We start from the raw sequence: 15,455 nt of genomic DNA, 5'->3' as shown, positions 1-15,455 counted from the left end.
CGAGACCTATTAAGGAAACTTAATAAGGGTTAAATGGTATCCAACCACATTTTGAAATGCCACAGGGAAAAGGATTCCCTGCTCTATTACACAACATATTAATCACAGAATACCTGAAATGTTCGCCTTTGTGCTGGAACTCATACATCTCAAGCCAAACACAGGAAGGAAACAAGTCGCATGAGGTAAGATTTTGATAAATCATATACAATATGGCTTCTGGAAAAGAAGAACAAGACTCAGAAGGGCAGTTACACCCATGTTGGGGTCTTTTATCACTCATTGGTTGGCTGGAACCGTAGACGGCCGTTTGCCAACTGCATGCACAACAGCCGCACAAAATTGTTAGCATAACAGAAATCACTGGCTAAATTTGTGGTTAGAACACAACCCTGGATCATGACGGCCCAACTGAGCATTCAACGGCTGACAGAAGATCATTCGACTAAGAAAAAGAAAAAAAAAATGGTAACACTTTAGTATAGGGTCCAATTCTCACTAATAACTAGATGCTTATTAGCATGCCTATTATTAACATATTGGCTTTTTATTAGTGCTTATAAAGTACATATAATGCATGACATCCATAATCCTGCCAAATACCCTAAACTTAACAACTACCTTATAAACTATAAATAAGCAGCAATTTAGGAGTTAATTGAGGCAAAAGTCATAGTCAATGATTAGTTAATAGTGAGAATTGGCCCTTAAAATAAAGTGTGACCAAAAATATTATGGTTCTCATATTTACTATAGCTGCAATAATCTCCTTCAACATTGCATTTCATTTTTCCCCATTCACAGGGCCATGGTTAGCAGAAAACTTTCAACAAAGTTGCATCAGAGGTGGTTAAAGTTGCCATTTTGATAAAAAAAAAAAGAAACCAGTTCGTAGTACACTCATGAATCTAGTACAATATTTATTACAGTCTATGAGCATGATCAAATGATCTAATTTTTGACATTTAAGTGTGCAAGCACTGTAAAATTGGAAACTTTGCAATATTATGCATATTACATTATATATAACATTCTTGAGCAATTCACTGCTAAAGTTGCTTTATGGTGCAATGGTCAGGATCAGGTGGTGGCATGCTCTTTCTAGTCGAGGACATAGACTGACCTGCCGACAACAGCAGAAATAGTACAAGTCTAATGCCAAGAAGAAGTGTTGCCCTCTGGGCAGCACTAAGAAGTGAGTCATGTGTTTGAGCTCAGGAGCGTCAGATCTAACTAAACTCTGATTATTTCCACTCCTCTGTACTGCTGATCAGCCTGGGGATGAATCAAGGGCAATCAGCAGCTTCAAAAGGAGTGTATTACTGACGCCAGACACTGGAAACTAAAGGATGGATGCAGATAAATGAAATAAGTAAACCAATGAAACAAAAACACACCAATTCCCTCGGTTCTGGTGTGAAACAGCTACATTATTAGGCTCATTAGAGAAAAAGATATCACAGGGATTCCCCCCGTGTAACAGATGCAGCCCATAATGAGCACGGTTGACAGGCTAATAATAATGCACTGGCTGTAATATAGTCTAATTCTCATTAGAAAAGGAGTAGGGGAAAACTCCCTTATCAACAAAATGGCAGTTATAGATGACACGCAAACATGAACGAATACACACACAGTAACTGTGGTCAAGACTTAAAATTAGCCCTACATTTTAGTGTAATCAGAAGAGTAAAGCCCCATTCACACCAAGAATGATAGTTATAAAGATAACGATATTAGTGTCCACACCAGCAAACAATATCGTCTGTTTATTCTAAGTGCACATGCGCCTGCTGATTTAAATTCTCAAGCTTTTTATAGCAGGATGGATTCTGATTGGATGTCAATGTTTGTATCGTTCATCAGATGGAATAAATCATTCTGAAAATGATTCCAACGCTATCGTTACTCTGTGCCTTTATAGTTGTAGTGTGAACTCTGCTATTCTTTATTATTGAGAACAGTTTTATCTTTATCATTATCTTTATTGTTATCGTCACTGGTGTGAACTGGCCATAAGGCTCAAACCCAACTAATCAGATGCAACAGAACTGAACCTCTTTGCAGGTTTGATCTGATATTAGACTGAGGTACAGTGCTATTTACTCTTCCACTAAGATGCAAATCCAGTTTACAGCTGAAAAGGCAAGATGATCAAAGAGCAGATGTTGCAAAGACCTCCTTCTGGCTGTGATTCATGATCTAATCAACACACCTGCTCCATAAACAGCACCATGAAGGCCCTAGGAAAAACAACTTTGGTTTCTACACGAATGCAATTAACCACAGCATATGCAGAAGTAGCACTAAAGACAGCTGGAATGAGCGGTGTATAATCCATGAAGACACCTGACTGATAAGAGAAAGATTTCACTAAGAAGGATTAAAAAACATTATTCCCTTTGTTTACTCAGAACACAGACTATAGGTTTTCAAATTTGTGTTTACCAGAAATGGATAGATCAATAGATTATTCATACAATATTTATTACAGATTATTACAGATATTCCCAGAATGACTCCATTGCGGCATATTATGACACATTGTTTTGTATCGTTAAAAAATAAAAATAGAATAGAAAAAATAAAACAAAAATCTAAATTACTGGTCAATGGTCTATTTAAACTAGTCTGTGTGATAAACCCGTGTTTATATTCATATCTCTTCTTGCAGCGGGTGAACAGAGAAATTGCTTTGAAGGTAATGCCCCTCTTCATCAGCAGTCAGGGGATTAGAGCTGTTATATTACCAAAAGCTTATGATTTTACGGCCAACGGGGGGATTAAACACTTCTCGTAAAATGAAGACAGGAGAAGCAAACCATCTGACAGGGCCATTATGACATTATGAAGACTGGAGTAATGGCTCGAATTAAGCTTTGTCATGAAAGGAATAATTACAATTTTATTCAGTAGAAACAGTAGAAGTTCTCAACACAGGCCCGGATTGGCTAATCGGGAGGACCAGCAGAATTCCTGGTGGGCTGGTCTGTTTTTTGGGATGTTGGCTCATGATCAATAAGTTGTTTGCATTCCCAAACTGGATAGTGAAAGGGAATTGCCGCTAGTGAGAGTCCCGCTAGCTGTGAAATGGGAGCAGCCGGCAGAGAGCATTCAATCAAAATATTCTGAGTTACCTGAAGGAAGACGCCTTTCACATTTCTAAGTTAATACTGCTGAACAGAGAAAAATCAAATAAAATAGGCTATATCAACTTCTAGCCAACTGGATAGTCTGAGAAGTTTTAAGGCAGACATTATGGTACAGCACAAATATTTTGAACTTCCCTAATTTTGTCCCTTATTTTCTTATAAAGAATCACAACTGTCCCTTTTTTTCAATTTCTGAAGTTAATTGGCAACCCTAAAGATGATGTAATTATCTTTTGACTCCCATGACAGAGGAACCTTCCTAAGAAAACGTCAGTTGTTGAAGATTTGCAAGCAAAAATACAATTAATTACAAGACTGTAGAGAACAGTTTACTATTGCAGATGCAAGCCTATGTATGAAGGTTTTAATTACTTTATTAAAATTGACCTATAGTCAGCCGTGAACTAAAGTAGACCAGTGTAAGGCATGAAAAAAGACTAAAAAAAAAAAAAAAAAAAATGTCCCACTCTGGCCCTGTTTCAACATAACTAAATATAGATGAAGCACGTACAGTCGCTGGTTGCTAACTTCAGGTTGGTAAATAACAGCATTGGTTCTTGTTTCTTCTTACCCAGCTCCAATCACCAGTGAATGTCTGACTGTGCAGTCATTGTGCTTTATGCCACAGATTTGATCCTCTGCTCCAGTTCATTTAGAGATCTATTTCACGAAACAGTCTGTAATTCCTGAAACAGAGGAAACAGAAACAGCAATGAGTACCTTCAGCTGAGCTGTGTGAACATAAAAATCACATTGAAATTATTTTACACACTGAAAGAATTTAAGAATAATTTTTCCCTGTATTCAAGAAACGTACTCCTTGAAGGAGCTCACTAAAAATATTTTCTTCAACTTGAGGACTATCTCTTCTGAGGTGATGGCCCAATTTCAGATATCATCTATTAACTATCTATTTGTGTTGTTGATAGCATATCCCATTGCTGACAAACATCTGATTGAAAACAGCTTTAACAGCTTCCACAGGAGGACAAGTTATTCAAACAGCAGATTAAATGTACTATCAAATATCATCTGAAGGTGTTGGCGGTTGTTTGAGTTGACTGCTTGGTCAAACCAATGGCAAAGGCAGCATTGTAGGATAAAATCAACTCCAAGCTAATTAGGCAGTTATCCATAAATGAAATCTGTCGTGACTGCTAATGAAACTGGCAAAGCACATTTGGCCAAGGCGTTAAGTACACTTTCACGTCAAGGAACACTGACTTACAGGCTTTAAATAGACCATAAATGATGGAGAAGAAACAAATACATATTAGTAATTGCATTCATGATGAATTTACAGGCTTGTCGACAGGCCGGTCATTAATGTAGTGACGATCCATCAGCTGCAGTGTGCGGAGAGTGACTGCAACTCTTCACCCCACAATTAATCTCCGGCATAACAGTCTTCCAGCACCCGGGGAAAGGCTTGTTAAATTAAAAACTGCAGTACATCACACCGTAAAGAGGGTATCGATCTTTTTTTATAAAATGGGAATATTGACGAAGCACTTAAATCAGGTATTTGCTAGTTTATAACATTCTGTCGGTATACAACCCTCATTGACAAGGCTCAGATTTGTTAGAATGTAACAATGTTATGGCGTATAAAAAGAGTAGGCATACCAGGAAAGTTTAGACGGGTGTAGATAATTTATGATGATTCAGTCAAGAAGGGCTTTAAAAGGCAACATAAGCAACACACATTTTCATTATTCCTTTCTGTAAAATTTATTTAATGCTTTCCATTACACGTCTACTTAATAAAATGTCACGGAGGCTGATCTTCAGGATGCCTGTTTGAGAGTCACAGCAGCAAAATCACAGTGTGTCGGTGCTAGTTAACACCTCATTTACATGTGGCTGTCTGCGGGGCATTGTCGGCAGTTACTATTAAAGGCCTCATCTTTAATACCTGCTTCTCACCCAAATCACAGAAGCTCAAAGATGAAATCCCAGCAATTTAGTAATTCCTTTAGGTCATACTCTTCTCTCATGGACTAGAAAAGGAGAGGGGCTGCAGACAAAAGAAGCGTGACATTAAACAGTCTTTTCAAATCACCCCAGCGGCCATCAAGTATCAGTGAGAACTTGAGCAAAGCTCATTGTGCCATTTACTTTTTCTCAAGCTACTAATGCAACGTCCAATAAGTGAGGCGATTATTCTTTTTAGCCTAATCTTTACAATGAACAAGTTCATAAAACCAGTCTGAAAAATTAGACTAGCTCATGAATCGGACATCAAAATCTTCCGCCCGTGAACGCGCCAAAGAGAGGCAAAGGGAAAATGTTACAGTTTTCAGTGAATAACAACTTATATTTTTGTTCTGTTTCTCAGACAAAGCTATCAAATGACTTTGTATATGAATAAAAAAAAATTTTCAATATCTTACAAACACTGATCAATGGTCATCAAATATGGTAAACAGTAGGGCTGCACGATTATGACAAAATCATAATTGTCGATTATTCCCTAGAAATTGTAATTGAAATTATTAATTATATCACAATTTACATTGAATGATGTTAATTCCCTTGTTTGATGAAACTACATGCTGTATTTTTATACGAAATAAGCTGAAAACACTAACTGAAAAACTTTTAGTGCTCTCCTAAAGCCTTAAATGTAAAAATGTATAAAAATATGAATCGTATTAAAATGTTATACTAAAACTAAAATTAAAATAATGGGAAAAACCCTTAAGATAACATGTAGAAAGAAAAACTTTCATCTTAAGCACGTAGGATAACAAAAGTGGACTTTGAACGCTTAATTGCTTTGAACGATTGCATAATTGTGGCATCCATAATTGTAAATCGCGATTAGAAATTTGATTAATTGTTCATCCCTAGTAAACAGAAATTCAAACATGCTTGTTTGATGCATGTCAAGCAAGTACAATGGAGTTTCCATGTTTACCATACAATCATCAATGTTCAAAAATTTATATACACTAGGGATGCTCAGTTTAACCAGTTAACCGACTGATTTTGACTGATTAAAACAATCAGTTATACAGTAAAAAAAAAAAAGTTGCATTTTATTATTTTATTCAGAAATAGACAATGCAGACGCAAAATGTTTACAAACATAATAAACACTGTAAATATAGCTAGACTTTTTTAGTTCCCCTCATTCCACGACAAATCCTTTCAATTAACAGTATTAAGGAAAGAGCAAGAATTAAAAACGACAAGCTAAAACCAATTAATTTAGGCTAAAACAAAACTGAAACCAACTTTGGGTCTCTCATTCGACACAAAATCTAAAATTTCCGTATTCGCAATGTATTTGAATGCCATAATATTATTTATAATGTAGCCTAAATCACTCGCGTTCCAATATCCATGTAAAACAAAATGTTTTACATAAAATCACTGTGATAACGCTTAATGGCACAGATTTTACTAGTGTGATTTTTAGTGGGGTTTTTTTCCATATGTTTGACTGATTTTATGATAACGATCAGGCTGCATTGTCAAGGTAGCAATGCTTAACTGTGCGTGCATGCGGGCGCCAGCGCAATCAATTGAATTTGTTCCTTTTAACAGTGGAAGCAACTACTCCTTTTAGTCAAAGATAATATAAATTGTAAAAGGTTTGCCTTTATTTGTGTACATTCACAAAAAAAAAAAAAAAAATCTTTGTGATTTTGTGAAATAAGCCCAAAGAAAAATAGGATCCCGCTTTCTGCCGCCTGGTTTCCTTTCGTGCAGCACAAAAATAAACCAAAACTCTGCATACTAAGCTACTTGTTGCACAGCTGAAGGTGGGTGATGTGATATGATATGATTACCATGTGAATCCTTATGTTCTGCTGTTTTGCTGCTTTTTGCACATGTAAAAATGTACCCCCCGGGAAACAAATTTTAGTATTTTTAACGGGTCACAGACACTTATCCTTTCGAATTTAATTAAATTCTAATTTAAAATAATCTTGTCGGTTAACGAGCATCGGTTGTAGGTTAGAAATAACCGAAATGAACATCCCTAATATACACTTTTCAGGTTGAACTATTCCTTACCCAACTCCCACACAATCCACAGTATACACAAACGGGTTTATCATTTATGTTTCCCAAGATATGGAGGGGCAAAAAAACACAGTCAAAGTAAATGATGTACAGATACATGTTGTCTACCGTGCCCATGTGGTGCGTCTAATGTCCTCTTTAGACCAAATAAGGATGTACTTTAGCTAAATGCCCCAGAGGGTTAGTTAATGTTCAGAGCACATGCCATATGCTTGTGAAAGAGAGAGAGAGAGAGAGAGAGAGAGAGAGAGAGAAAGAGAGAGAGAGAGAGAGAGAGAGAATATGCGTATGAGCCGAGGTCCTTCTAAACCCATCCTCCATCACACGTTTGCATGCACACACATACACACTCTTATAAATGGAGGCAATTAAAAATCTAATCGAATTAGTCTGAAACAAATCTCTAAAGAAGAGAGTGGAGTTTCAAAGACTAAGGGGAGTGGAGGAGATTTTGAAGAAGAGTTGAGATGGTGGAGGCGGGGAAAAATAATTTGATGTTGAAGAGTTCATTCTCAATACACAACAGTGAAGCTTTTTCAATTTTCCTTTTGTAGAGACAGAATAAACAAACACCAACACACTCCCTGCTGCTGCAATATGTGGGTAATTTCCCAAACATAACATTACAGACTTAAATCAATGGCTCTCACACCCTCATCAGACATAGAGAGGGAGAGATACATTGAATATGAAAACAATGCCCACACGTCTACTCTACAAAAGCAACTATGATGTTCTTGAGAACAAGGACATATCCAGAAGCCCTTGTCAAGTACGCTCACAATGTGTGCAGAAGTGTGGAATCCATTAAGAGCGAGAGAACGAGAGTCAGCACATGGCCACATTCACAGGAAATCATCTCACACTTCATCTCCCCAGCTCTGCGTTCGAGAGTAATGGAGATTTCAGCTTCGGATGATAGAAAGAATGAAAGCGGGGAAGGTGGGAGAGCGGCAGAAAGAAGCCGACAGAGGAACAGTGGATAAAATATGGCCAGTTATCAGATGTGCACTTGAAAGCACCCCATTCTTAACTTACTGCGGGCTGGCAGATTCAGTGCCTGTGAGGATGGATTGGACAAGAACATCTTAATATCTTATTCTGAGGATTCTGGAAGCGAAATAGAAAAACAGAACAAATGCTAAGACTGTGCAGAACTGCTTTATTTCATCCAGCCCCATGTATAAGAAGGACAACATTAAAAACACTGAGAGAGCCAAAACATCAGCAACAAAAGCAACATCAAGTGTCTCAAAAAGGAGAAAGACCTCTTTGTTTGACCCTGTGGACACATATCCAGGGCCCCAGCACTTTTTGTGGCCCTATAAATGGCCTGTGTGATCCTGCAGCCCCTGCCCTTGCAGTGGAAATGCGACCCTCACCGTCACAGTGGATTATGGGAACAGAGAGAAGCTGGGAGTTTGAGTGTCGCAGTAGGGGAGATGTGTGGGGCCTGTCATAGTCTCTCAGGGATATGGTGCTCATCTGTAAAATTCCTATGGCTCTTGAAGAGGCTTTGCATACATTCTCCCGATATCTCTACACTGCCTCCTGGGATTCTCAGTCTCATCTCATAGTCTTACTCAGGGTCCAAAATTAACTTTTTGCCACACATGCTAAGGTGAGTAACTGGCTATGAAATATTTCTTACCAGCCATGAAACTGTATTATGCACTGTTTTTATTAACAACATTGCTCAAAACTTTTGAGTCAGTAGGATTATTTGAAAAGATTTTAATCATTTTATTCAGCAATGATTCATTAAATTGATCAAAAATGGCAGTAAGGACATTTATAATGTTATAAAACAAATGGTTTTAAGTATTCTATTCTAATAATCCTTAAATGAATCATGAAAATATTACAACAGTTTTTAACACTGATGGTAATAAGAAGAAGAAATGTTACTCGAGCAGTATAGCCTATATTAAAATGATTTCTGAAGGATCATGTGACACTGAAGACTGGACTAATGACTACTGAAAATTCAGCTTTGTACAGAAGTTAAATTACAGAAGTTTATTCATTTAGAAAAAAAAAAAAAAAAAAACATTTTAAAAAGTATTTTTAAAAACACATACGTTTCATCAAATAAATGCAGCCTTGGTGAACATAAAAGGATTCAAAATCTTTACATTTCTTTACTTTTACTGCATATACAGCAAGATTGTTGTCATTTTCAACTAAATGAAATCAACCAAATCAAAATAATTTGCAACAATGGACAATACGTTGCCTAATCACAGAAAAACAAACAGGCCTAACTTAAGTTTGCAAAGCATTAAATGGTATGTACTAGGGCTGGACGATTATGGCCTAAAAACAAAACCTCGATTAATTGAACATTTTACCTCGATTACGATTAATGAACGATTTTTTTGTTTCTGTTTTGTTTTTTTGCCCTCATAGTTCACTGACAAGGTTTGTACTGTAAATATGATTGACTATCAGCAGTTATTTTATCTATGTTCGTAACATTTCTTACTAAGGTTGGGTATCATTTGAATTTTATCGATTCCGATTCTGCTCATCGATTCCGATTCTTATCGATGCCTAGTTTCAATAAAAAATCCAATATAAAAAGTCAAATATTTAGATGTCAAAATTTTTACAAAGCATTCTGTTGCAGCTGAATAACATGAGCAAAAATCAGCAGCCTACAAAACACTGCAAGAGGAATTTTGCCTGTGATTAAAAAAATACCATAGCAAAAACAACTAGATTAATATAAATTTCAAATATTATAGTGTTAAAGACAAGTAAACAGTCAGTAATAAGATAGGAACAAACAAATCAATTAGCAATATCATAAATAAATACAACTAAACAAAATTTCAGGTACAGAAACTGTAATTAAAAGTTTAAAAATACTGCATAGTTTTCTTTTTATAAATAAAATAAAGATTAATCAATCAAGTTAAGTTATTAAATATATTCAGTTAAGATCAGTGAATGATTTTCTTTTGTTCTTTGATTAACATTAATGACAGGCAGCGCGTTTATTAGGCTGTTGTCTCTTAAAGCGAAAATACTGCACGTGTGTTTTCTTTCTCATCTGTTTATGTTCACGTAAGACAAAAACGGCTGCGTTTATGATGATATACTGATGTAGTTTTCTGTATCGTAGTTTCGACTCGGAACAACCTTTTCTACAGTTAAAATACACAAAACAGTCCGAGAATGGACACAAACCGGACACATGTCCAAATTCAAGCGATTACATCACTATGTGCGCCATCACTATGTGCTGAACCGGCGTTCACCTCCGTGTTTTGCTCTTATGCCACTGACTGGACGGGGCAGAGTCATGTGGCTACACACGCGCTAGTATGCTTTTAACGGGGAAGTGTTAACAGGATTACAAAAACCGAAATAACCGACATGGGAAAATTACGTCGGTTAGAGGTTATGAATTTCGGTTTTGATTACTTTTCGATTAATCGTCCAGCCCTAGTATGTACAAGATCAATAAATGCTACATTTTCAATGGCAATGCAACACTGGCCTGAAAGAGCAAGTACTGTTCTGTTAAAAGGCCTGAAATGCAGTAACACTGGCCTCAGTCCGTCGCTCTTATACCATGTAATGTTGCAGTTTTGAATAGCATTACTAGACAACTCAATCAAGTCAATTCATACTCCATCTTTGGCACTAGCTAAGTGTTAATTTTGGACCTTGGCCTTACTCACTCTCTTGCCATCTCTCCATATGAACAGAGACGGAAGATCCTCACTCTGAATCGAAGACTTGAGACGCCTTAGCAGCTGCTTCATAAATGCTTCCCTGCCGAGTGTCTCTACCTAAAGATATCTCATGATTTCCAGCAGCGCTCTCTCATAACCTCCCCCTCTCTCTCTCATTCATCCATTGCTCTTTTTCTGCAAGGCTTTATGGTAGACACTACAACTTAGTTTCTCATAACTGTGATCTCTCTTCCCTCTCATCATCTAATCTCAGAGCCCTTCGAGAGTTAGGATTGGTAAATTATGAAGCTTCAAGTGAAAAAAAGTGTGGCATAGAAGGTTATAGAAATGCATTTTCCCTTTCATTTCTTGACATCTTGCACTAACGTCACACAACCAAGTTCAGCTGAAGTACAAATCAATTCGAAGCAGAAGCTATATTACAAGAGACCTTTTCAGCAGCAGCACTGTGAACTGAAGACCCGAGGCATTCTCCTGAAAGCTTATGCCATGCACACAAGTCCATCCAAATAACAGCCTTGAAGGAAGCTCTCTTGGAGTGCTCAAGTGCAGACATGGCTCAAGGGAAGCTTAAAATATATTCACACCAAAAGCAAACTTGAATCACTGACAGCTCTTTAAAAATCAACAATGTTTTTTATAAGCTTGTTATGGGGGTTCTTTAACTATGGGCACTACTGGCCCAGAGCACTTTTGGAAAAACTTTCTGAAAGCAAACTTTTCACACTATCTCTAGTTTAAAATCAGCATGAAATTAAAATGTACCTCTTTTCTAAATTAACCTCATTGTGAACAAATAATCTGTGCATGTTTCTGCTGAAAGATTTCCCAGACTTCTCTCTACAGAAATATGATGGACTTTAAACGATGGATAAAATGATGGATCACTTTAAGCCCATTCTTACAATAAACTGCAAGCTTGTATTCATCTCCCTCTTCCCAAATAACAACTGATGGATAGAACCATGTCCCCGCACTATATTTACTATTTTTTTATAATCTCAATCACTTGGATTTACATCACAATGAGGAAATAAATATCTGGTGCTACTTCTGTGTTATCACAACTTTAACTGACAATGTCCAGCAATGAACAAACATGCATCAAAAGAAGGAATTCTAACAGATTATGTATAGTGTTAAATACCCTTTGGTAACACACACACACACACACACACACGTATATATACACGTGGTTTCAATATTTCCACACATGCTAGCATAACAAAATGTACAGTATTTATTAGTTACCATATCAACATTATATAGAAAACAATGTGTGCCAAAATTCAAGAATCTTTTGAAGATATCGCTGAACATTTATTTTACCATAGTAAAATTTAAATTCTGGCTTAAGTAAATTTTTCATCTCAGTTTTTTTTTATTAATTTAAAATGAGACAAATCAGCTATTACTTTAATGTCCAATCTGTTATTTATCAGTTCAGATCACTTTTTAATGTTTTGATAACTAGCAGAAGACACTAACCAGTTTTCAATTGCGCAGATGGGGCACGTAGTAACACTGCATTACAATGTGCTATTCTATGACATTAGTGATGTAATTTACACTGTTTAATTTAAATGAGAAATAACGAGAAACGGGTGAATAAAGACTGACAGTCAATGTTAAGTCAGTTTAATGTTTAGAAATTATTATTTCAAGTAGTGTTGTCACGGTACCAAAATTTCAGTATTCGGTACCGATACCAGTGAAAATCCACGGTTCTTGGTACAAAAGCAAAACACAAAAATATGCTAATTTAAAAAAAAACGTATTATCACTAACAATAAAACCAATGCCAGTCTTTATACTTATTTAAAATTGTATTTAAAATTTTTCTACAAGTAATATAATTATGAAAAACAGTAAACAAGTTTCACTCAAATTTAATTTGTCTTTTAATTATTTAAATTTAAACATTTTATTTTTTGGTAAATAAAGGGGATTTGCTATTAAAATTAAAACATGGAAGAAATATTGTGTGATTTCTTTAAAAAAAGTTTTATTAATTTTTTCAACAGTAGTAGCAGTATCACATACATTCTACTAAATAATAGTAATATTTCTAGCACAATGCCTTTATGTAAAAATGAACTTATTTTGACGGGCTACCGTAAATACCTTTAAATTGACACTGGTTTTACTCAAATGAAATGGTAAAATGCTTGTAAAGTGACTCAGAACAGTTCTGGTGATGTTGTTTATGTATTTATGTCCTCATTGAGACAGCAGGTGCTGAAATTACTGCAAGCGTCACGCGCTTCACTCTATGTAGTAAATAAACCATTCATTCATTCACACAGAGATGCACAGAACATGCAGGATTCATATTTTCAACCAACTTTTGTGGCTTAACATTTACAGATACTGGTCCATATGGAGATTTGAATTTATTAATTTATGCTAACTTAAAAATTCCGTGACTGTTCATATTAAAATGTAAGTTTCATTTTCATGACTGGATTTTGAGATTCCGTCCACGTTTTCTGCTTCGTGGAAATCATAGCGCTGTATGCGTCAAGAACCGGGTTGACCAGGTACTCGGTACCACTGGTACTTAAAGAAACCTGGTACCGTCACATTTTCATTTTTTTACCGAAGTACCGGATCTTTTGACAACACTAATTTCAAGACATGTAAAGCATTTTTTCTCATTTACGTGGGTCCTACCAAGCATTGATTGCAATGTGTTCATTGTTAAACTATACAATCAGATTATTATTAATTCTTACAAAAAAAAAACTATTTTACTTTGAATTTTTTTATTTTATTTTATTAACAAAATATATTAGTTTGATATGCATATTTTATAATTCAATCAGATAACATTTTAACCTGTCATATGGTCAGGTTACAAAGTGCCCCTCAGATGTTACAATGTATGGGGCATGTTGTCACATTTCACTTCCATTTTTTGAGGGTAGATAAAGAAAAACGTATACACTGTAATTATGAAACAAAGCAACATATTTATATTAGACAAGTGTAAAATTGCTGTGGAGATATATATATATATATATATATATATATATATATACTTTGTGCCCCGTTCTCCCCTACCAGGGATGGAAATTAACTTTTTTGTCCACCGGCCACTGTGGCTGGTGGATTTCAAAATCTACCAGCCACTCAATGTTTTTACCAGCCACTTTCCTGTTTTTAACCGACAATGAGTAACTGCATGTGAAAATTAATCCTACAATATCTACAATACTTAAGCAGTTTATTTAATCTCAAGTCTCATTGAAATACTGACATTTTCTCTTTCAGTGATGCTCAAAAATGCTGCCTATCCAGGCAGCTTACTAGGTTTTGAAACAGCCGACTCTTGCTGAAGCAGCTCATTCTCTCAACTCCGTAGCCCAACCGGGTGATACACTGCACTGTTTTCGTATGCATTAATAATGTTGTATTTAATTCCAAAGAAAAGGATTCACCAGTATTTGTATGTGTAAGTGTATTTATTTATTTATTTTTTGGTGTAATTTTTTTTTTTTGGGGTTGAGGGAACACGTGGGGAAAAGTCGCCTGTTCAACTCTGTATCACTGAAAGAAATCTCGGGTCGCAAACTTTTACACCATCGACAAACGAATGCACAGCGTTTTTAATACATCATTTTTTTACGCGTCTCGTCACTTACAACCCTCTACGGACACCTAGGCAATTTAATCGACATTGGCTAGTAATTATTTTAGTTTACTCGCCAGTCAGCCAAGCTTTATAATAATCAACTATCATTTAAGAATAGAACTTTAGTAATTAGAAGTAAACTTGATAACCATGTTTGAATGCTTATTAGTCGTTTTAACTGAACATTTTAACTGGACTGGTGGTCGTGCTTTTTTGGTCATTCAGTGTTTCTGTAAAAAAAAAAAAAAAAAAAAAGGAATAATAATAATAAAATTGGGAAAAAAAAACTTACAAAACTCCAGATAAGATAATAATATTAATACGATTCCTATTAATAAAAACTATAAAACACACTAAGGATTACTAAGGATTAATGAGCTGCTAGATTCATGAATATTAATCATGTGTTCGCTCTAACTGATTTGCTGAAATCAAAACAGAGATGATAATAGGTGAGCGCCAGCCAATGAGATTGCAGTTTGCGCATTAACTCCACCCATTACCGGAAAACCCAGCTGTTCTTAAAAGCTGAAGTCTTCCATAGGAACGCCATTATTTTGACAGGAAAATACAACAAATATTATTGTTTAAATGTAGCACGTCAATCCCCTCTCTCTCTCTCTTTCTCTATGTGAGTGTGAGAGAAAGCAACGGCGATTTGTGCTCCTTATAGTGTTGTCAAAAGACCCGGTACTTCGGTACCAAGTCGGTACTAAAAAAATGAAAATGTGACGGTACCAGGTTCCTTTAAGTACTGGTGGTACAGAGTACCCGCTCAACCCGGTTCTTGATGCACACAGCACTATGATTTCCGCGAAGCAGAAAACGCAGACGGAATCTCAAAATCCAGTCATGATAATGAAACTTACATTTTAATATGGACAATCACGGAATGTGTCAAAGTTAGCATAAATTAATCAAATCAAATCT

General features: G+C 35.9%; 1 protein-coding gene across 1 annotated transcript in view; it reads right to left on the bottom strand.

Annotated features, from left to right (window-relative positions):
- The window catches only part of LOC132121355 (D-glucuronyl C5-epimerase B), a 73,910-nt gene that overhangs the window by 18,735 nt on the left and 39,720 nt on the right, over positions 1 to 15,455 (bottom strand). Inside the window, exon 2 of the mRNA XM_059530671.1 lies at positions 3,724 to 3,838. The gene's annotated coding sequence lies outside the window, so the exon portion shown is untranslated. The remainder of the gene's footprint in view (positions 1 to 3,723; positions 3,839 to 15,455) is intronic.

Source organism: Carassius carassius, chromosome 3, assembly GCF_963082965.1.
Source record: "Carassius carassius chromosome 3, fCarCar2.1, whole genome shotgun sequence".
NCBI lineage: Eukaryota > Metazoa > Chordata > Actinopteri > Cypriniformes > Cyprinidae > Carassius > Carassius carassius.
Note: the sequence above shows the minus strand (reverse complement) of the source record. Positions and strands in the feature narration are given on the sequence as shown.